This window comes from Lithobates pipiens, unplaced genomic scaffold (assembly GCF_037356315.1).
Source record: "Lithobates pipiens isolate NorthernLeopardFrog02 unplaced genomic scaffold, aLitPip1_a1.2 Scaffold_18, whole genome shotgun sequence".
Taxonomy (NCBI): Eukaryota; Metazoa; Chordata; class Amphibia; order Anura; family Ranidae; genus Lithobates; species Lithobates pipiens.
Window position 1 is genome coordinate 624,817,008 of NW_027507758.1, and position 22,615 is coordinate 624,839,622.

A 22,615-nucleotide genomic window follows, 5' to 3' on the forward strand; every position below is an offset into this window, starting at 1 on the left:
CAGCAATAGTCAGTTTGCTATCAAATTCCGCTTCCCCTGGACATAAAGGGCCCGGGGTAAGAAAGAAGAGTGAGGATGCTTTATACAAAGAGTAGAGCAGTCAGAGAAACAGATGTGCACTGTGCCTTCGTTTGATGGCACAGTGGCGGCAACTGATGGCACAGTGAGGCTGGAATTGATGATCTATTTTTTAAAAAATTTTAGTTTGTTTGCGGCCCCCCCCCAAAAAAGGGGTAATAATAAATTAGATAAAATGTGTAATAATAAATAAATGATATATATATATATTTATATTATATTATTACATTATGTGTGTATGCGCGGGGACTAATGCATATATATATATATACACACACACACACACACACACACATATATATATTATTACATTATGTGTGTAAGCGCGGGGACGAGCACGGGGGCGGGGAAGGTAAAAGTGTCATTTGCATTCGGGATAGAGGAGGAGGAGCCGTAAGTGCAGAGGGATGGATAGGCGGAGTTCCGATCTGCGCCGACAGGCAGGGGGAGCCGATCTCGGCACAACATCGTGACACAGCATCCTGTGACTCCTCCCACCATCGTGTGACTCCTCACCCTCCCACCATCCCGTGACTCCTCCCACCATCACATAACTCCTCCCACTGTTGTGTGACTCCTCCCACCACCCCGTGACCCCTCCCACCACCACATGACTCCTCACACCATCCCATAACTCCTCCCACTGTCGTGTGACTCCTCCCACCATCCCATGACTCCCCCACCACCTGTGACTCCTCCCACCATCATGTGACTCCTCTCACCACCCCGTGACTCCTCCCACCATCACGTGGCTCCGCCCCTCCCACCATCCTGTGGCTCCTCCCACCCCCACGTGACTCCTCCCACCATCCCATAACTCCTCCCACCATCGTGTGACTCCTCCAACCACCCTGTGACTCCTCCCACCAGCGCGTGACTCCTCCCACCACCCCGTGACTCCTCCCACCATGGCGTGACTCCTCACCCTCCCACCATCCCGTGACTCCTCCCACCCCCACGTGACTCCTCCCACCATCCCATAACTGCTCCCACTGTTGTGTGACTCCTCCCACATCTCATGTCTCCTCCCACCACTGTGTGACTCCTCCCACCACCAGTGACTCCTCCCACCATCGTGGGGCTCCTTCCACCATCGTGCGGCTCCTCCCACCATCATGTGACACCTCCCACCACCCGTGACTCCTCCCACCATCCCGTGACTCATCTCTCCGGGATCCAGCGATGGGTGATCCATCCACTTGCAGTGGGATCTTTAAAATGGATCGGAGGATGGAGGTAGGATAGCGGAGGTTTTTATGTGGCTCTGCTGTAGCCACCATGACATTTGTAGGACTTTAGCCCCCATAAATGCGTATCCATAACCTCCCACCCATGACAGGCACCCACCTCCAAAACCTGATCCCCACCTTTAACAAACCGCGGACAAGGTATGGAGTAAATGGCCAACTGGCCTTAATTTATTAACAAAAATATATATTTTAATAAAATACCATAAATAACTTTCAATTGTAAACATTCCCAGCCTTTAAACGGGTCATGGGTACCAGCATAACAACACACTGGTCACTAGAGTTGCCACCTCATCCCTTTAAACCCGAACACATATTAATTACACGGGTTCCCAACCATCGCAGTGACCTACCCCGTTTTAACCCTTCCAGGTTAACAACTCTTAACCTGAAAGTACATTAACCACCCCCATCCCATGGATGGGTACAACAGTCTTTTCTACCTGAAACCTCCCCTTTCCTACTCAAAAATCCCCAAGCGCCGCCACAGCCTGAAAGGGGTAAAACCTTACCCTTGCAGGCACCTCCACACACGCAGTCCTCGCTGGATGCCCTCCTGTAGGCCCAAGGCCCACAGATCCGTCCCCACCTCATTTAAATGCACACCGTCACTCCTCAAATAACGGCAGGTGTCTATTTCCAGCTCCCTGTGCCTAACGGCAAGGCCCCCGTTTCTGATGAAGAATCTGCTGACCTCTTTGTTCACCTTCACCCTTGCCAGATCCACCTTCTTATCCGACAGAGCCCATCTCCATGACATCCTGCCCACCATGTCGATCCACACCAGGCCCACACCAGGCCCACACCACAATCTGCAGATAGAAAATGGATTAACATACCGCAACTAACGACAATTACCCCACCTACCCCCCAAATAAAGGCGTACAACTCCCCTCTTTACGCCAACCATTGCGGACAGACATACAATTTAAACCTATCCGAATCCCACCACCCAATTCTCCTCACAGCCTCATCACTCAAACCTTCCCTGGATGCTTCCGTAGTCGCCCCAATCCTAAAGGAGTGAGAGGAAAATTCCTCGGGTCAAAACCCGCTTCCACCACACATTTTTTTAAAAAAGCGATAAACTGAAACTTGGAAAGATAAGAGCCATTCAAGTGCAACAAAAAGGGGCCTGCGACTTGCGGTCGCATGTTCAAAAACCTTTCCACCGCCCTTACCGGGCAGATATCGAATTCCCTGATCCTCGCCACCTCCACCTGTAGCCCTCGACCCATTTGATCAGTCTTTGACCGCCGTACCCGGATTCTAACGGAGTCACGATCGAACTCCACGTCCTCCCTTGCCAACCCCCCTGCCGCCCGTTTCGACGGGCTGACCAGCTCACTGATCCTAAATGCCCCAAAGAAGGCCAGAGTGAATGCCACCCGGAACAGCGCCAGTTCATAATCCGAACTACAAACCTTCCCCACTGCCTGGCACAAACCGCGAAGGAGGTCAAAAGAGACAGGACGTCTCCCGTCCCTCTGCTTGTGCGCCCGACGGTATCCCTTGACCGCTTGTCTCAGCCAGAATTCCTTGGTATGGTCCCGCTGCCCCTGCCATTTAAATAGAAACGCCAGCCCAGCCAGTTTGCGGTCAATTGAAGCTGCCGAAACCCCCTTTTCCATAGCCCCGCTAAGAAAAGAAAACACTGCCTAAGCCATGCCCGCATCTCCCGGGGTCATGCCGATCGATTCCAGGCAAGCTGACCAGTCCTGCCAAACTCTCGAGTAGGCACCCCACATAGCCTTACTCACAGATTGCCTGATCCATTGAGCCGCTATTCCAGCGCTATGGCCCACAGGCCCTTTGGGCATTCGATCCCGTGACGCTCCACCTCCGGTGCCAGTCCCCGAAATCTGTCCCACTGAAAACGAGACAGAGCGTCAGCAACCGTGTTGTCCACCCCCGGTAAATGAACAGCATAGAGGAAAGAATTAACCTGCAAACACCGTAGCACTAGATGCCGCAAAAGCTTGACAACCGGCCCAGAGGCCGCCGTTAGCCGATTGACCACCTGCACCACTCCCAGGTTGTCGCAGTTAAACCTCACCTTCATGTTACGGAATGACTCCCCCCAAATCTCAACCGCCACCACAATGGGAAACAGCTCCAAAAGAACCAGGTTCTTCAGCAGTCCTGCCTCTGCCCACTCCGATGGCCAGCGAGCCGCAACACCATTGGCCCTTGAAGAAGGCCCCGAAACCCGTGGACCCAGCTGCATTCCGTGAAGAGTTCCAGATCGCAGTTACTGATGGGCCCAGACATCCAAAGGGCCCATCCGTTAAAGGACTCCAAGAACCCTTGCGACACCCTCAGGTCCTCCCGGAGGTCCCGACTGAGTGTCACAAAATGGGTCGGGGCACAAATGCCCGCCGTAGCGACCGCCAGCCGGCGGCAAAACACCCGCCCCATCGGCATAATCCGGCAGGCGAAGTTCAGCTTCCCTAGCAACGATTGCAACCGACGTAGTTGCAACTTACGCAATCCAACCGTCCCACGTATTTCCTCCTGAAGCCTCGTCAGCTTGTCCAGCGGCAACCTGCACTCCATCTTCACAGAATCGATCACGATCCCTAAGAACGTGATACAAATCCGTAGGACCCTCCGTTTTTTTGGGGGCCAACGGGACTCCGAACCGCTCCGCAAGATGTTGAAGCGTACCCAAAAGGACTGCACAAACATTGGACCCTGCCGGCCCCACACATAAGAAGTCGTCCAGATAATGGATAACTTAGATGATACCCGACACATCGCGGACGGCCCACACCAAGAAGGAACTGAACTGTTCAAAGAAGGCGCACGAAATCGAACATCCCACCGGAAGGCACCGGTCCACATAAAACCCCCCCTCCCAGGTACAACCCAGTAGTCGAAAACTCTCTGGATGCACCGGTAGAAGCCCGGAAAGCCGTTTCGATGTCCGACTTCGCCATCAACGCCCCCCGGCCATAACGCCGAACCCATGCAACGGCCACGTCAAAGGAAGTGTACGTCACCGCACACTCCTCCAGAGCAATGGCATAGTTGACAGAACCCCCTTTCGGGAAGGACAGGTGATGTATCAATCTGAACTTATTAGGCTCTTTCTTAGGAACCACCCCCAGCGGGGAGACCACCAGGTCCGGGAGAGGTGCCTCCTGGAAAGGGCCGGCCATTCTACCCAATGCCACCTCCTTCTCCAATTTTGCCGAAACAACTGCTGCATACTGCAGCGCAGATTTTAAATTTTTTGCCAGAGGGGGCACTGAGGTCAGTGAACAAGGGATCTTAAAACCAAACCTAAACCCATCCTTCAGCAAGCAGGCCCCCACCCGGTCGGGGTACCTATTGAGGAAAGGTAACATCCTTTCCACCCGCACTGGAGTTGTCCCTCTTGTGCGCAAAATCTCCGGGACGCCCTTTTCCTTTTTTAAAGCATTTGGCAAGTGCGTGAGATCCTGCGCATCCGGAGCACGCGTGTTTGAACCGGCAGGTAGCCCCAAACTTACACGTCCCCTCATTAAATTGCCAACAGAAACCCCAACGTTTTTCGGTCGGCTGTCCCTAGGTTGTCGAACCTCCGACCCCCGGCTGAAAAAACAGTTTCGGGGCCCGCGCTGCCGTCATGAGCTTCATCCGTAAGCTGATATCCTTATGATCCCAGCGAAGCGATGGTCGGACTGCCATCCTCTGCCTAAATTGTTCATCATAACGGAGCCACGCCATCCCTCCGTATGTCCTGTGCACTTCACTGATGGCTTCCAAGTACACAAAGAGCGCCGAACAGTGCTCCGGCGTCTTCTCTCCCACGACGCTCGCCAGGATCGCAAAAGGCTGAAGCCAATTGGCAAAGGTACGCGGAATCAATCTATAGCGCCGCTTCTCCTCATCCTCCTTCTTCCGCTCCTCGGGCTTCAACCTGTCCAGGTTAAATTTGTCTAGTGGCAACAAGGTGAAGAGCTCGACGTACTCACCTTTCCATATTTTTTCTTTCACTTCCGACTTGAAATGCACGCCTAACGGGCCCTCGAAGCATACATACACCTCGCTCCTCGCCGCATCCGCCAACCGCACCGAGTCCGCACTCTTCTCCGCAGGTTTGCTACCCCCCCGTCTGCCGAGCTGCCCGCTGCTGACGCCGTTGTCTCCGCAGCTGCGCCCCCCTCAACCGTAGGTGCAGGAGCCTGCACCCTGGCCACCCCCCCAGCCTGGACCGCGATCGGCACCTGGGACTGGCGGCCGTGGCAACTGGAGGGTCCCCCACCTGCTGCATGTGTTGACCCCGCCGCCTGCGCTGGCTTCCTCCATCCACCGCTCCCGCGCCCAATGGCCGCCCTGTGCAGCGGCGCCGCGCAGGGGGTGCTGAACCCTGCGCCATGTCCATCTCCCCTGCTGGCGTTTCCTGGCCCCTCCTCTGCGTCAAACCACTCCGCTCTGTAGGCCCTGGGGTGGAAGCTGTGGGTTCCTGGCGCTGCCCATCCGACCCTGAGCCCGTGTCCCTCCTGGGAGCGCCCACCACTGCACGCTGAGGCCCACCTGGGCCGGCCTCCGGGCTGTACCGCTCGGGCGGCCGGGAACGCCGAGCCCGAGGTGTAGCCCCTGCTCCCCTGCTGTCAGTGCTCCCCCACTCTACCGCCATGGCCGCAATCTGTTCACGGAGCTATGCTGCGCCCTGACTGCTCACTGCCGCCCGTAGCTGGGAGAGGAAAGCCTCCGTACCTGCCAACATTATGAAGTCCGGGTCCGAGCGGGAGGGTGCATCCTATCGCTTCCTCCTCCGCTCTCCGAGTGAAAGCATGGTAAGCCGCTATCGCGTACCATGCCGTAGCTCCGCCCCTCAGCTCCGCCTGACCCCCCTTCTTAAAGCGGCCCCGAGGCTGCTAGCTAAATCGGCGACAGGGCTGTCCCTGCACCTGTCATGCCACCCCTCCGCTGACCCCCCCCCCCCCCTCAGGGGTGTATGGCTGCAGGACTCTCTGTCTATGTAAAGCTAAATGATTATCCAATTAGCGGAAATGACAGGGTGGCTAATGGTCTGTATTATTAGAAGGGGGAGGGGACACCTATTTTCATGGTCTGTATTATTAGAGGGGGAGGGGATACCTATTTTCATAGCCTGTATTATTGGAGGGGGGAGGGGATACCTATTTTCATGGCCTGTATTATTAGAGGGGGGAGGGGATACCTATTTTCATGGCCTGTATTATTACAGGGGGGTGGGGATACCTATTTTCATGGTCTGTATTATTAGAGGGGGGAGGGGATACCTATTTTCATGGCCTGTATTATTAGAGGGGGGAGGGGATACCTATTTTCATGACCTGTATTATTAGAGGGGGAGGGGATACCTATTTTCATGGCCTGCATTATTAGAGGGGGGAGGGGATACCTATTTTCATGGTCTGTATTATTAGAGGGGGGAGGGGATACCTATTTTCATGGTCTGTATTATTAGAGGGGGGAGGGGATGCCTATTTTAATGGTCTGTATTATTAGAGGGGGGAGGGGATACCTATTTTCATGGTCTGTATTATTAGAGGGGGGAGGGGATGCCTATTTTCATGGTCTGTATTATTAGAGGGGGGAGGGGATACCTATTTTCATGGTCTGTATTATTAGAGGGGGAGGGGATACCTATTTTTATGTCCTGTATTATTAGAGGGGGGAGGGGACACCTATTTTCATTTTATTTCCTATTTTGTGGTGCGGTTCCTCCGTTCCAGCCTATGAGGTCAGTTCACCAATCACCTCCTGACAGATCTACCCCTACAATAGGGGGGTGGGGGCAGAGACGCCCCTCCCAGTGGGAGTGTCTGGGGTCTATTAAAGAAATGATCGCTGTAGGTGGTGAATGATTCTAACCAACCAATGTCTTCTGCCGCACCACAGGCCCCACCCCTCTTCTCTCTCCTCTCAATAGACATCTCACACCCCAGTGACATCAAATGGAAGGGCATAGCCTTCAATGGTATTGCATGGCTCCTCCCACTTCATTATGGTTTGCCTTTTCTCCTGTCACCTCCTCCAGCCATCGTGTGACTCCTCCCACCATCCCGTGGCTGCTCCCACCATCACATGCCTCCTCCCACTACCCCGTGACTCCTCCCACCATTGCGTGATTCCTCCCCCTCCCACCATCCTGTGACTACTCCCACCATCCCATAACTCCTCCCACTGTTGTGTGACTCCTCCAACCACCCTGTGACTCCTCCCACCACCCCGCGACTCCTCACCCTCCCACCATCCCGTGACTCCTACCACCATCCCATAACTCTTCCCACTGTTGTGTGACTCCTCCCACCATCTGCAACTCCTCCCACCATCGTTGGACTCCTCCCACCACCCCTTGACTCCTCCCACCATCATGTGACTCCTCCCACCATCCCGTGGCTCCTCCCACCATCCCGTGACTCATCTCTCCGGGGTCCAGCGATGGGTGATCCATCCACTTGCAGTGGGATTAGGGTTGCCAGCTTTTCTTCAAGCCAAACCCGAACACTTTAGTGGCACAGGGTATATTCGTTTTCGTGGTATACACAATAGGATTATAAAAGACCTGGGACACCTTTGGGTGCACCAAGGAGAGTGGTGGTAATGCAGCTCGCTGCGGCAAACAGTGGGTGTGGCCAAACTGCTCTTTCTGACATCATGGTCCCACCCAGTGATGCCAAACCTACCCCCCCCAGACAGCGACCTGCAGCTCCTGAATGGCAACAGATTTTTGTGTGACTACAGTGGAACCTTGGTTAACGGGTAACGTAGTTAACAAGCATTTTGAAAGACAAGAAACTTTTTTTTTTCAATTCTGACTCGGTTTGCTAGCGTTGTCTCGCAAAACTAGGAGAATTCAAGCTAATGGGGTGTGCAGTACCGCATTTCGCCAGAGGTGCGGAGGCACCAGTGACACTTGGAACAGTTCAGAACCGTTCGGAGCCGTTTGGAAATACTCTGAATCACTCGGAAATACTCGGAAACACTCGGAAATACTCAGTTCCCGAGTGTTTCTGAGCCTTCCCGAAGGCTTTCCGAGTTCAGCCGAGCTATCCCAGAGTATTTTCGTTGTCCCCCACCTCTGGCCACATGCGGTATTTCATGCAATAGAAGTCAATGCAGAACGAATTATCTTTATTTACATTGACTCACTTTAAAATACAGGCATTCTCCTGGAGCGGATTATGCTCATAATCCAAGGTTCCACTGTATCTCAGTTACTTGGGGAGCCAAAACCCAGTCTAAATAATTTGTCCGGGTTTCAGGCAGACTGAAACCTGGACACAAGATTCCAAACCCGAACTGTCCGGGTGAATCCTGGACAGGTGGCTACCCTAAGTGGGATCTTTAAAATGGAGGGGAGGATGGAGGTAGGATAGCGGAGGTTTTTATGTGGCTCTTCGGCAGCCACCAGTCTATGTGTGGCTAAATGATTATCCCATTAGAGGTAATGACAGGGTAGCTAATGGTCTGTATTATTAGAGGGGGGAGGGGATACCTATTTTCATGGTCTGTATTATTAGAGGGGGGAGGGGATACCTATTTTCATGGTCTGTATTATTAGAGGGGGGAGGGGATACCTATTTTCATGGTCTGTATTATTGGAGGGGGAGGGGTTACCTATTTTCATGGTCTGTATTATTAGAGGGGGGAGGGGTTACCTATTTTCATGGTCTGTATTATTAGAGGGGGGAGGGGATACCTATTTTCATGGTCTGTATTATTAGAGGGGGGAGGGGTTACCTATTTTCATGGTCTGTATTATTAGAGGGGGGAGGGGTTACCTATTTTCATGGTCTGTATTATTAGAGGGGGGAGGGGATACCTATTTTCATTGTCTGTATTATTAGAGGGGGGAGGGGTTACCTATTTTCATGGTCTGTATTATTAGAGGGGGGAGGGGTTACCTATTTTCATGGTCTGTATTATTAGAGGGGGGAGGGGTTACCTATTTTCATGGTCTGTATTATTAGAGGGGGGAGGGGACACCTATTTTCATGGCCTGTATTATTAGAGGGGGGAGGGGATACCTATTTTCATGGTCTGTATTATTAGAGGGGGAGGGGATACCTATTTTCATGGTCTGTATTATTAGAGGGGGGAAGGGATACCTATTTTCATGGTCTGTATTATTAGACAGGGACTGTGTGACTCCTCCCACCACCGTGTGACTCCTCCCACCACCATTGCGTGACTCCTCTCACTACCATTACGTGACTCCTCCCACTACCATTGCGTGACTCCTTCCACCATTGCGTGACTCCTCCCACCATCGCGTGACTCCTCCCATCATCACATGACTCCAACATCCTGTGACTCCTCCCACCATCGCGTGACTCCTCCCATCATCCCTTGACTCCTTCCACCATTGTGACTCCTCCCACCATCGCGTGACTCCTTCCACCACTGTGTGACTCCTCCCACCATCACGGGGCTCCCACATCCTGTGACTCCTCCCACCATCCCGTGACTCCTCCCACCATCCCGTGACTCCTCCCACACCCCCTGACTCCTCCCACGGTCGCGAGACTCCTCCCACCGCCATTGCGTGACTCCTCCCACCACTTTGTGACTCCTCCCACCTTCACATGACTCCTCCCACCATTTATTGACTCTTCCCACCATCGCGTGACTCATCCTACATCCCCTGACTCCTCCCACCATCCAGTGACTCCTCCCACCACTGTGTGACTCCTCCCACCATCCCGTGACTCCTCCCACCACTGTGTGACTCCTCCCACATCCCGTGACTCCTCCCACATCCTGTGACTCCTCCCACCACCACGTGACTCCCACATCCTGTGACTCCTCCCACCATTCCGTGGCTCCTCCCACCATCCCGTGACTCATCTCTCCGGGGTCCAGCGATGGGTGATCCATCCACTTGCATTGGGATCTTTAAAATGGAGGGGAGGATGGAGGTAGGATAGCGGAGGTTTTTATGTGGCTCTGCCGCAGCCACCAGTCTATGTGTGGCTAAATGATTATCCCATTAGAGGTAATGACAGGGTGGCTAATGGCCTGTATTATTAGAGGGGGGAGGGGACACCTATTTTCATGGTCTGTATTATTAGAGGGGGGGAGGGGATACCTATTTTCATGGTCTGTATTATTAGAGGGGGAGGGGATACCTATTTTCATGGTCTGTATTATTAGAGGGGGAGGGGATACCTATTTTCATGGTCTGTATTATTAGAGGGGGGAGGGGACACCTATTTTCATGGTCTGTATTATTAGAGGGGGAGGGGATACCTATTTTCATGGTCTGTATTATTAGAGGGGGAGGGGACACCTATTTTCATGGTCTGTATTATTAGAGGGGGAGGGGATACCTATTTTCATGGCCTGTATTATTAGAGGGGGAGGGGATACCTATTTTCATGGTCTGTATTATTAGAGGGGGGAGGGGATACCTATTTTCATGGTCTGTATTATTAGAGGGGGAGGGGATACCTATTTTCATAGCCTGTATTATTAGAGGGGGAGGGGATACCTATTTTCATGGCCTGTATTATTAGAGGGGGAGGGGATACCTATTTTCATGGCCTGTATTATTAGTGGGGGGAGGGGACACCTATTTTCATGGTCTGTATTATTAGAGGGGGGAGGGGATACCTATTTTCATGGCCTGTATTATTAGAGGGGGAGGGGATACATATTTTCATGGCCTGTATTATTAGAGGGGGAGGGGATACCTATTTTCATGGTCTGTATTATTAGAGGGGGAGGGGATACCTATTTTCATAGCCTGTATTATTAGAGGGGGAGGGGATACCTATTTTCATGGCCTGTATTATTAGAGGGAGAGGGGATACCTATTTTCATGGTCTGTATTATTAGAGGGGGAGGGGATACCTATTTTCATAGCCTGTATTATTAGAGGGGGAGGGGACACCTATTTTCATGGCCTGTATTATTAGAGGGGGAGGGGATACCTATTTTCATGGTCTGTATTATTAGAGGGGGGAGGGGACACCTATTTTCATGGTCTGTATTATTAGAGGGGGAAGGGGATACCTATTTTCATGGCCTGTATTATTAGAGGGGGAGGGGATACATATTTTCATGGTCTGTATTATTAGGGGGGGAGGGGATACCTATTTTCATGGCCTGTATTATTAGAGGGGGGAGGGGACACCTATTTTCATGGTCTGTATTAATAGAGGGGGAGGGGATACCTATTTTCATAGCCTGTATTATTAGAGGGGGAGGGGATACCTATTTTCATGGCCTGTATTATTAGAGGGGGAGGGGATACCTATTTTCATGGCCTGTATTATTAGAGGGGGAGGGGAAACCTATTTTCATGGTCCGTATTATTAGAGGGGGGAGGGGATACCTATTTTCATGGTCCGTATTATTAGAGGGGGAAGGGGATACCTATTTTCATGGTCCGTATTATTAGAGGGGGGAGGGGATACCTATTTTCATGGCCTGTATTATTAGAGGGGGAGGGGATACCTATTTTCATGGTCTGTATTATTAGAGGGGGGAGGGGTTACCTATTTTCATGGTCTGTATTATTAGAGGGGGGAGGGGTTACCTATTTTCATGGTCTGTATTATTAGAGGGGGGAGGGGATACATATTTTCATGGCCTGTGATATTATTAGAGGGGGGAGGGGATACCTATTTTCATGGCCTGTATTATTAGAGGGGGGAGGGGTTACCTATTTTCATGGCCTGTATTATTAGAGGGGGGAGGGGATACCTATTTTCATGGTCTGTATTATTAGAGGGGGAGGGGATACCTATTTTCATGGTCTGTATTATTAGAGGGGGGAGGGATACCTATTTTCATGGTCTGTATTATTAGAGGGGGAGGGGATACCTATTTTCATGGTCTGTATTATTAGAGGGGGAGGGGATACCTATTTTCATGGCCTGTATTATTAGAGGGGGGAGGGGATACCTATTTTCATGGTCTGTATTATTAGAGGGGGAGGGGAAACCTATTTTCATGGTCTGTATTATTAGAGGGGGGAGGGGTTACCTATTTTCATGGTCTGTATTATTAGAGGGGGGAGGGGATACCTATTTTCATGGCCTGTATTATTAGAGGGGGAGGGGATACCTATTTTCATGGTCTGTATTATTAGAGGGGGGAGGGGTTACCTATTTTCATGGTCTGTATTATTAGAGGGGGGAGGGGATACCTATTTTCATGGCCTGTATTATTAGAGGGGGAGGGGATACCTATTTTCATGGTCTGTATTATTAGAGGGGGAGGGGATACCTATTTTCATGGTCTGTATTATTAGAGGGGGGAGGGGTTACCTATTTTCATGGTCTGTATTATTAGAGGGGGAGGGGATACATATTTTCATGGCCTGTGATATTATTAGAGGGGGGAGGGGATACCTATTTTCATGGCCTGTATTATTAGAGGGGGGAGGGGTTACCTATTTTCATGGCCTGTATTATTAGAGGGGGGAGGGGATACCTATTTTCATGGTCTGTATTATTAGAGGGGGAGGGGATACCTATTTTCATGGTCTGTATTATTAGAGGGGGGAGGGATACCTATTTTCATGGTCTGTATTATTAGAGGGGGAGGGGATACCTATTTTCATGGTCTGTATTATTAGAGGGGGAGGGGATACCTATTTTCATGGCCTGTATTATTAGAGGGGGGAGGGGATACCTATTTTCATGGTCTGTATTATTAGAGGGGGAGGGGAAACCTATTTTCATGGTCTGTATTATTAGAGGGGGGAGGGGTTACCTATTTTCATGGTCTGTATTATTAGAGGGGGGAGGGGATACCTATTTTCATGGCCTGTATTATTAGAGGGGGAGGGGATACCTATTTTCATGGTCTGTATTATTAGAGGGGGGAGGGGTTACCTATTTTCATGGTCTGTATTATTAGAGGGGGGAGGGGATACCTATTTTCATGGCCTGTATTATTAGAGGGGGAGGGGATACCTATTTTCATGGTCTGTATTATTAGAGGGGGAGGGGATACCTATTTTCATGGTCTGTATTATTAGAAGGGGGAGGGGATACCTATTTTCATGGTCTGTATTATTAGAGGGGGGAGGGGATACCTATTTTCATGGTCTGTATTATTAGAGGGGGAGGGGATACCTATTTTCATGGCCTGTATTATTAGAGGGGAGGGGATACCTATTTTCATGGTCTTTATTATTAGAGGGGGGAGGGGATACATATTTTCATGGTCTGTATTATTAGAGGGGGAGGGAAAACCTATTTTCATGGCCTGTATTATTAGAGGGGGGAGGGGATACCTATTTTCATGGCCTGTATTATTAGAGGGGGGAGGGGATACATATTTTCATGGTCTGTATTATTAGAGGGGGAGGGGAAACCTATTTTCATGGTGTGTATTATTAGAGGGGGAGGGGATACCTATTTTCATGGTCTTTATTATTAGAGGGGGGAGGGGATACATATTTTCATGGTCTGTATTATTAGAGGGGGAGGGGAAACCTATTTTCATGGTCTGTATTATTAGAGGGGGAGGGGATACCTATTTTCATGGTCTTTATTATTAGAGGGGGGAGGGGATACATATTTTCATGGTCTGTATTATTAGAGGGGGGAGGGGATACCTATTTTCATGGTCTGTATTATTAGAGGGGGAGGGGATACCTATTTTCATGGTCTTTATTATTAGAGGGGGGAGGGGATACATATTTTCATGGTCTGTATTATTAGAGGGGGAGGGGAAACCTATTTTCATGGTCTGTATTATTAGAGGGGGAGGGGATACCTATTTTCATGGTCTTTATTATTAGAGGGGGGAGGGGATACCTATTTTCATGGCCTGTATTATTAGAGGGGGGAGGGGATACCTATTTTCATGGTCTTTATTATTAGAGGGGGGAGGGGATACATATTTTCATGGTCTGTATTATTAGAGGGGGAGGGGAAACCTATTTTCATGGTCTGTATTATTAGAGGGGGAGGGGATACCTATTTTCATGGTCTTTATTATTAGAGGGGGGAGGGGATACATATTTTCATGGTCTGTATTATTAGAGGGGGAGGGGATACCTATTTTCATGGCCTGTATTATTAGAGGGGGGAGGGGATACCTATTTTCATGGTCTGTATTATTAGAGGGGGGAGGGATACCTATTTTCATGGTCTTTATTATTAGAGGGGGGAGGGGTTACCTATTTTCATGGTCTGTATTATTAGAGGGGGAGGGGATACCTATTTTCATGGTCTGTATTATTAGAAGGGGGAGGGGATACCTATTTTCATGGTCTGTATTATTAGAGGGGGAGGGGATACCTATTTTCATGGTCTGTATTATTAGAGGGGGAGGGGATACCTATTTTCATGGCCTGTATTATTAGAGGGGAGGGGATACCTATTTTCATGGTCTTTATTATTAGAGGGGGGAGGGGATACATATTTTCATGGTCTGTATTATTAGAGGGGGAGGGGAAACCTATTTTCATGGCCTGTATTATTAGAGGGGGGAGGGGATACCTATTTTCAAGACCTGTATTATTAGAGGGGGAGGGGAAACCTATTTTCATGGCCTGTATTATTAGAGGGGGGAGGGGATACCTATTTTCATGGTCTGTATTATTAGAGGGGGGAGGGGATACCTATTTTCAAGACCTGTATTATTAGAGGGGGGAGGGGATACCTATTTTCATGGCCTGTATTATTAGAGGGGGGAGGGGATACCTATTTTCATGGTCTGTATTATTAGGGGGGGGGAGGGGATACCTATTTTCATGGCCTGTATTATTAGAGGGGGGAGGGGATACCTATTTTCATGGCCTGTGATATTATTAGAGGGGGAGGGGATACCTATTTTCATGGTCTGTATTATTAGAGGGGGAGGGGATACCTATTTTCATGGCCTGTATTATTAGGGGGGGAGGGGATACCTGTTTTCATGGTCTGTATTATTAGAGGGGGAGGGGATACCTATTTTCATGGCCTGTATTATTAGGGGGGGAGGGGATACCTGTTTTCATGACCTGTATTATTAGAGGGGGGAGGGGTTACCTATTTTCATGGCCTGTGATATTATTAGAGGGGGAGGGGATACCTATTTTCATGGTCTGTATTATTAGAGGGGGAGGGGATACCTATTTTCATGGTCTGTATTATTAGAGGGGAGGGGATACCTATTTTCATGGCCTGTATTATTAGGGGGGGAGGGGATACCTATTTTCATGGTCTGTATTATTAGAGGGGGGAGGGGTTAGCTATTTTCATGACCTGTATTATTAGAGGGGGAGGGGATACATATTTTCATGGCCTGTGATATTATTAGAGGGGGAGGGGATACCTATTTTCATGGTCTGTATTATTAGAGGGGGGAGGGGATACCTATTTTCATGGTCTGTATTATTAGAGGGGGAGGGGATACCTATTTTCATGGTCTGTATTATTAGAGGGGGGAGGGATACCTATTTTCATGGTCTGTATTATTAGAGGGGGAGGGGAAACCTATTTTCATGGTCTGTATTATTAGAGGGGGGAGGGATACCTATTTTCATGGTCTGTATTATTAGAGGGGGGAGGGGATACCTATTTTCATGGTCTGTATTATTAGGGGGGGGAGGGGATACCTATTTTCATGGCCTGTATTATTAGAGGGGGGAGGGGATACCTATTTTCATGGCCTGTGATATTATTAGAGGGGGAGGGGATACCTATTTTCATGGTCTGTATTATTAGAGGGGGAGGGGATACCTATTTTCATGGCCTGTATTATTAGGGGGGAGGGGATACCTGTTTTCATGGTCTGTATTATTAGAGGGGGGAGGGGATACATATTTTCATGGCCTGTGATATTATTAGAGGGGGAGGGGATACCTATTTTCATGGTCTGTATTATTAGAGGGGGAGGGGATACCTATTTTCATGGTCTGTATTATTAGAGGGGGGAGGGGATACCTATTTTCATGGTCTGTATTATTAGAGGGGGAGGGGATACCTATTTTCATGGCCTGTATTATTAGAGGGGAGGGGATACCTATTTTCATGGTCTTTATTATTAGAGGGGGGAGGGGATACATATTTTCATGGTCTGTATTATTAGAGGGGGGAGGGGTTACCTATTTTCATGGTCTTTATTATTAGAGGGGGGAGGGGATACATATTTTCATGGCCTGTGATATTATTAGAGGGGGGAGGGGATACATATTTTCATGGCCTGTATTATTAGAGGGGGGAGGGGATACCTATTTTCATGGTCTGTATTATTAGAAGGGGGCGGGGATACCTATTTTCATGGCCTGTATTATTAGAAGGGGGCGGGGATACCTATTTTCATGGCCTGTATTATTAGAGGGGGGAGGGGATACATATTTTCATGACCTGTATTATTGGGAGGGGAGGGGACACCTATTCTCATGGTCCGTATTATTAGAGGGGGAGGGGATACCTATTTTCATGGCCTGTATTATTAGAGGGGGGAGGGGATACATATTTTCATGACCTGTATTATTAGAGGGGGGAGGGGATACATATTTTCATGGTCTGTATTATTAGGGGGGGAGGGGATACCTATTTTCATGGCCTGTATTATTAGAGGGGGGAGGGGATATCTATTTTCATGGTCTGTATTATTAGAGGGGGGAGGGGATACCTATTTTCATGGCCTGTATTATTAGAGGGGGGAGGGGATACCTATTTTCATGGCCTGTATTATTAGGGGGGAGGGGATACCTATTTTCATGGCCTGTATTATAAGAGGGGGGAGGGGATACCTATTTTCATGGCCTGTATTATTAGAGGGGGGAGGGGATACATATTTTCATGACCTGTATTATTAGAGGGGGGAGGGGATACATATTTTCATGGTCTGTATTATTAGAGGGGGGAGGGGATACCTATTTTCATGGCCTGTATTATTAGAGGGGGGAGGGGATACCTATATTCATGGCCTGTATTATTAGAGGGGGGAGGGGATACCTATTTTCATGGCCTGTATTATTAGAGGGGGGAGGGGATACATATTTTCATGGTCTGTATTATTAGGGGGGGGGGGGGATACCTATTTTCATGGCCTGTATTATTAGAGGGGGGAGGGGATACATATTTTCATGACCTGTATTATTAGAGGGGGGAGGGGATACATATTTTCATGGTCTGTATTATTAGAGGGGGGAGGGGATACCTATTTTCATGGCCTGTATTATTAGAGGGGGAGGGGATACCTATTTTCATGGTCTGTATTATTAGAGGGGGGAGGGGATACCTATTTTCATGACCTGTATTATTAGAGGGGGAGGGGATACCTATTTTCATGGCCTGTATTATTAGAGGGGGGAGGGGATACCTATTTTCATGGCCTGTATTATTAGAGGGGGGGAGGGGATACCTATTTTCATGGTCTGTATTATTAGAGGGGGGAGGGGATACCTATTTTCATGGTCTGTATTATTAGGGGGGGAGGGGATACCTGTTTTCATGGTCTGTATTATTAGAGGGGAGGGGATACCTATTTTCATGGCCTGTATTATTAGGGGGGGGGGATACCTATTTTCATGGTCTGTATTATTAGAGGGGGGAGGGGTTAGCTATTTTCATGACCTGTATTATTAGAGGGGGAGGGGATACATATTTTCATGGCCTGTGATATTATTAGAGGGGGAGGGGATACCTATTTTCATGGTCTGTATTATTAGAGGGGGGAGGGGATACCTATTTTCATGGTCTGTATTATTAGAGGGGGAGGGGATACATATTTTCATGGTCTGTATTATTAGGGGGGGGGATACCTATTTTCATGGCCTGTATTATTAGAGGGGGAGGGGATACCTATTTTCATGGCCTGTATTATTAGAGGGGGGAGGGGATACCTATATTCATGGCCTGTATTATTAGAGGGGGGAGGGGATACCTATTTTCATGGCCTGTATTATTAGAGGGGGGAGGGGATACATATTTTCATGGTCTGTATTATTAGGGGGGGAGGGGATACCTATTTTCATGGCCTGTATTATTAGAGGGGGGAGGGGATATCTATTTTCATGGCCTGTATTATTAGAGGGGGAGGGGATACCTATTTTCATGGTCTGTATTATTAGGGGGGGAGGGGATACCTATTTTCATGGCCTGTATTATTAGAGGGGGGAGGGGATATCTATTTTCATGGCCTGTATTATTAGAGGGGGGAGGGGATACCTATTTTCATGGCCTGTATTATTAGAGGGGGGAGGGGATACCTATTTTCATGGCCTGTATTATTAGGGGGGGGGATACCTATTTTCATGGCCTGTATTATTAGAGGGGGGAGGGGATACCTATTTTCATGGCCTGTATTATTAGAGGGGGGAGGGGATACATATTTTCATGGTCTGTATTATTAGAGGGGGGAGGGGATACCTATTTTCATGGCCTGTATTATTAGAGGGGGAGGGGATACCTATTTTCATGGTCTGTATTATTAGAGGGGGAGGGGATACATATTTTCATGGCCTGTATTATTAGAGGGGGGAGGGGATACCTATATTCATGGCCTGTATTATTAGAGGGGGGAGGGGATACCTATTTTCATGGCCTGTATTATTAGAGGGGGGGAGGGGATACCTATTTTCATGGTCTGTATTATTAGAGGGGGGAGGGGATACCTATTTTCATGGTCTGTATTATTAGAGGGGGGAGGGGATACCTATTTTCATGGCCTGTATTATTAGAGGGGGGAGGGGATACCTATTTTCATGGCCTGTATTATTAGAGGGGGGAGGGGATACCTTTTTTCATGGCCTGTATTATTAGAGGGGGGAGGGGATACCTATTTTCATGGCCTGTATTATTAGGGGGGGAGGGGATACCTATTTTCATGGCCTGTATTATTAGAGGGGGGAGGGGATACCTATTTTCATGGCCTGTATTATTAGAGGGGGGAGGGGATACATATTTTCATGACCTGTATTATTAGAGGGGGGAGGGGATACATATTTTCATGGTCTGTATTATTAGAGGGGGAGGGGATACCTATTTTCATGGCCTGTATTATTAGAGGGGGAGGGGATACCTATTTTCATGGCCTGTGATATTATTAGAGGGGGGAGGGGATACCTATTTTCATGGCCTGTATAATTAGGGGGGGAGGGGATACCTATTTTCATGGCCTGTATTATTAGAGGGGGAGGGGATACCTATTTTCATGGCCTGTATTATTAGGGGGGGAGGGGATACTTATTTTCATGGCCTGTATTATTAGAGGGGGGAGGGGATACCTATTTTCATGGCCTGTATTATTAGAGGGGGGAGGGGATACCTATTTTCATGGCCTGTATTATTAGGGGGGGAGGGGATACCTATTTTCATGGCCTGTATTATTAGAGGGGGGAGGGGATACCTATTTTCATGGTCTGTATTATTAGAGGGGAGGGGATACCTATTTTCATGGCCTATATTATTAGAGGGGGGAGGGGATACCTATTTTCATGGCCTGTATTATTAGAGGGGGAGGGGACACCTATTTTCATGGCCTGTAGTATTAGAGGGGGAGGGGATACCTATTTTCATGGCCTGTATTATTAGAGGGGGAGGGGATACCTATTTTCATGGTCTGTATTATTAGAGGGGGAGGGGATACCTATTTTCAGGGCCTGTATTATTAGAGGGGGGAGGGGATACCTATATTCATGGTCTGTATTATTAGAGGGGGGAGGGGATTCCTATTTTCATGGCCTGTGATATTATTAGAGGGGGGAGGGGATACCTATTTTCATGGTCTGTATTATTAGAGGGGGAGGGGATTCCTATTTTCATGGCCTGTATTATTGGGGGGGGGATACCTATTTTCATGGCCTGTATTATTAGAGGGGGGAGGGGATACCTATTTTCATGGCCTGTATTATTAGAGGGGGAGGGGATACCTATTTTCATGACCTGTATTATTAGAGGGGGGAGGGGATACCTATATTCATGGCCTGTATTATTAGAGGGGGGAGGGGATTCCTATTTTCATGGCCTGTGATATTATTAGAGGGGGGAGGGGATACCTATTTTCATGGTCTGTATTATTAGAGGGGGAGGGGATTCCTATTTTCATGGTCTGTATTATTAGACAGGGACTGTGTAACTCCTCCCACCACTATTGCGTGACTCCTCCCACCACTATTGCGTGACTCCTCCCACTACCATTGCGTGACTCCTCCCACCACTGTGTGACTCCTCCCACCATCCAGTGACTCCTCCCATCATCACATGACTCCCACATCCTGTGACTCCTCCCACCATCGCGTGACTCCTCCCACCATCCAGTGACTCCTCCCATCATCCCTTGATTCCTTCCACCGTTGTGACTCCTCCCACCATCGCGTGACTCCTCCCACCACCGCGTGACTCCTCCCACCATCCAGTGACTCCTCCCATCATCCCTTGATTCCTTCCACCGTTGTGACTCCTCCCACCACTGTGTGACTCCTCCCACCACTGTGTGACTCCTCCCACCATCACGGGGCTCCCACATCCTGTGACTCCTCCCACCATTGTGTGACTCCTCCCATCATCCCGTGACTCCTCTCACATCCCCTGACTCCTCCCACCGTCCCGTGACTCCTCCCACCATCCTGTGACTTCTCCCACCGCCATTGCGTGACTCCTCCCACCACCATCGCGTGACTCCTCCCACCACCATCACGTGACTCCTCCCACCACCATCGCGTGACTCCTCCCACCATCACGTGACTCCTCCCACCATCACGTGACTCCTCCCACTATCATGTGACTCATCCCACCATCCCGTGACTCATCCCACCATCCCGTGACTCCTCCCACCACTGTGTGACTCCTCCCACCATCCCGTGACTCCTCCCACCATCCAGTGACTCCTCCCACATCCTGAGTCACCCCTCTTCTCTCTCCTCCAATAGACATCTCACACCCCAGTGACATCAAATGGAAGGGCACAGCCTTCAATGGTATTGCATGGCTCCTCCCACTTCATTATGGTTTGCCTTTTCTCCTGTCACATGACTGCACCCGCTGGTCTGACTCCTCCCACCATCTCGTGACTCCTCCCACCATTTTGTGACTCCTCCCGCCATCTCGTGACTCCTCCCGCCACCCCGTGCCTCCTCCCTCCACCCCGTGCCTCCTCCCACCACCCCGTGACTCCTCCCACTATCATATGACTCCTCTCACCATCCCATAACTCCTCCCACTGTTGTGTGACTCCTCCCACCACCATTGCGTGACTCCTCCCACCACCGTGTGCCTCCTCCCACCATCCCATGACTCCTCCCACCACCCCGTGACTCCTCCCACCATTGCGTTCTTCCCACCATCACGTGACTCATCCCACTATCCCGTGACTCCTCCCACCCCACTTGACTCCTCCCACTATCACATAACTCCTCCCACTGTTGTGTGACTCCTCCCACCATCAATGTTATTGCATGGCTCCTCCCACTTCATTATGGTTTGCCTTTTCTCCTGTCACATCACTGCACCCACTGGTCTGACTCCTCCAACCACCCCGTGACTCCTCCCACCATTGCGAGACTCCTCCCACCATCCCGTGACTACTCCCGCACCCCGTGACCCCTCCCACCATCATTTGACTCCTCCCACCATCGTGTGACTCCTCCCACCATTGCGTGACTTCTCCCACCATCCCGTGACTACTCCCGCACCCCGTGACCCCTCCCACCATCCTTTGACTCCTCCCACCACCCTGTGACTCCTCCTACCATCCCGTGACTCCTCCCACCACCCAGTGGGAGTGTCTGGGGTCTATTATAGAATTGATCGCTGTAGGTGGTGAATGATTCTAACCAACCAATGTCTTCTGCCGCACCACAGGCCCCACCCCTCTTCTCTCTCCTCCAATAGATACCTCACACCCCAGTGATATCAAATGGAAGGGCACAGCCTTCAATGGTATTGCATGGCTCCTCCCACTTCATTATGGTTTGCCTTTTCTCCTGTCACCTGACTGCACCCACTGAGCTGACTCCTCCCGCTATCGCGTGACTCCTCTCACCACCCCGTGACTCCGCCCACCATCCCTTGACGCCTCCCACCCCCGTGTGACTCCTCCCACCACCATTGCGTGACTCCTCCCACCACCATTGCGTGACTCCTCCCACCATCCTTTGACTCCTCCCGCCATCCTGTGACTCCTCCCACCATCCCGTGACTCCTCCTACCACCCAGTGGGAGTGTCTGGGGTCTATTATAGAATTGATCGCTGTAGGTGGTGAATGATTCTAACCAACCAATGTCTTCTGCCGCACCACAGGCCCCACCCCTCTTCTCTCTCTTCCAATAGACATCTCACACCCCAGTGACATCAAATGGAAGGGCACAGCCTTCAATGGTATTGCATGGCTCCTCCCACTTCATTATGGTTTG